The 2,151-nt window shown below is 39.6% G+C and overlaps 1 protein-coding gene across 2 annotated transcripts in view; it reads right to left on the bottom strand.

Moving 5' to 3' along the window:
• Nucleotides 1-1,490: 1,490 nt before the first annotated feature.
• The window catches only part of ago3 (argonaute 3, RISC catalytic component), a 7,289-nt gene continuing 6,628 nt past the window's right edge, over nt 1,491-2,151 (bottom strand). For both annotated transcript variants that reach the window (XM_015384451.1, XM_015384452.1), the window contains exon 6: nt 1,491-2,126. The gene's annotated coding sequence lies outside the window, so the exon portion shown is untranslated. The remainder of the gene's footprint in view (nt 2,127-2,151) is intronic.

Raw genomic sequence — 2,151 nt, 5'->3', positions numbered from 1 at the left:
GCTACTATATTTGGGCAAAAATGGCCGCTCCCAGACTCAGTGATTGTTTTTTGACTGTTTAACGCTAAATTCAAATTCATTAAATTAGATGCGGCGTTCCCCAAGGCTCCATCTTAGAGCCGCTCCTATTCAGATCTCCATACTCCCTCTAACTCAGACTTTAATAATCTACATCAGTTACCATAGCGATGTAGATGACACCCAGCTGTTCCATCTCCATGTCACCAGGTGACTATGAACCCGTTCCATCTCTGGATAAAAGAAAAAATAAATCAACCCATGGATGAACAAAATGTTCTCATTTGACGGCGATTAGAGTGGCCTAGTCCAAGTCCAGACCTGAATCCAACTGAGAATCTGTAACAATAAGTCTATGATGTCCAAAACCACAATGTTTTTCATTGCACTTATTTATCAGCCACTGGGACACGTCTCATGTTTAAATATGTTTAAATGTATTTGTTTTATTTGTTTATTTCCTTTTTTTTATCTACTTATTTCTCATTTTGGTTTGATAATTTCTAAACCTTTCATACCAGTTTTATTTTCCATGAACTGTGGGAATTTGACCTCACAAAGATGGCAGCTGGGGCTGAAAGCACCTGAAGAAGCGCTTGTTGGACTGCGCCACCTGCTGGAGAGGCGGGGGATTCTTTACTTTTTCTTCTTTTTTGTGTTCACCTTTTTTATTTTTATTTAAAGATAAATGAGGCTTGATTTGCTTCTTTGCTGTAGTTTAATTTAACTAACTGGGAGTCAGTAGATAAAATTGTGGCAGACTTTAACGACTCAGCTTTTTATGTAAATGTGTAAACTTGATTAAAAAAAACATCTGTTCCTCACAAAGTTTAATTTTCAAAGTTATTTTCTATTGATGATGTCATATGAAGTTTGACCCTGGTGGAAAAAATCCTCCAAAATCTGCAGAAAACAGAAGTTCTATGAAGTTCTGACCCGTTGGTCCTGAAAAGGCGGCAGACGATTGCCAGAACTTTTGGATTTAGGTTTCTTTTTTTTTTTTTTGGATTTGGATTTAGGTTCCTAAAATAGGACAGAAAGTTTTCCTTCTGCTTCACGGCTGTTTGCTGCTTTCTTTGCTGAAATTCTCACTAAACCGACTGGAGTTTGTGTTTCAAATGTACGGAAGAGGATTTGGGCCACTAGAAAAAAATTTAAAAGTTAACTGATTTTTCATGTTATTTGAGTTTAATATGGGGAAAAAAAAATCTGAATTTTAATATTTTCCCCATATAAAATTGAACGCCTCTCTTAAACTGTAAGAATTCGGACTTAATCTAAGATAAAAGTAAGAATTCTGTCTTTTTTTCCCCCAACTCAAATGAAATAAAAAACGTTTCTTTGCCAGTGGCCCTAATCCTCTTCCGTACAAATGTGACGAATGATGGGTGTGAAAATTTTTCCAGGATTCAACATCTCTGATTCATTCAAAAATAAAAAGAAAAGACTTTTCTCCCAAACAAACACATGAACCTGTTGAATATCTTTATTCCAAAAATTAAATAGGGCAACTAAAAAGGCTCCAGATAAGAGCAGGAGGAGGTAAAAGGAGCCGTCCTGACATCCAGGTTACAGTATCAAACATGAGAAACGGGTTTGGATTCATTCCTTCATGTGAGAGCCCCACAGAACCACCGCACGCTAGTCTGACCCATTATTGCTGTTAATAAAAACAAAAAACAAAAGAAGAAATAACACCAGGGGGCGCTGCAGCTGTGAAATAAATAATGCTACATCACATCCACGCGGACACAGCCGGTACTGACAGAGGCGTTTGGTTTCCAGTTGTGCTCCAGAGTTTCCATGATCGCTCACGGGCCTTTTGGTCCGGTCCGTTCAAGCTCTGCATATTTTATTTACTTGGCATTACACAAATATTACGACACATGAACACAGCATACAGCAGGGCCACGATCCGCACAGGTTCATGTAGACCAGAACTTTATCAGCACCATCAGCAAAGGCACAGTCTGTGACGGTCAATGGGTTCGAAACTTCGGAACCTCCCCTGTATGGGTCCGACGGTAAACTTCGGAACCTCCCCTCTACGGGTTCGACGGTAAACTTCGGAACCTCCCCTCTACGGGTTCGACGGTAAACTTCGGAACCTCCCCTCTACGGGTCCGACGGTAA

This window comes from Cyprinodon variegatus, unplaced genomic scaffold (genome assembly GCF_000732505.1).
Source record: "Cyprinodon variegatus isolate N-32 unplaced genomic scaffold, C_variegatus-1.0 Scaffold312, whole genome shotgun sequence".
In the NCBI taxonomy this organism is placed as follows: Eukaryota; Metazoa; Chordata; class Actinopteri; order Cyprinodontiformes; family Cyprinodontidae; genus Cyprinodon; species Cyprinodon variegatus.
This window is presented reverse-complemented; position numbering and strand designations above follow the sequence as displayed.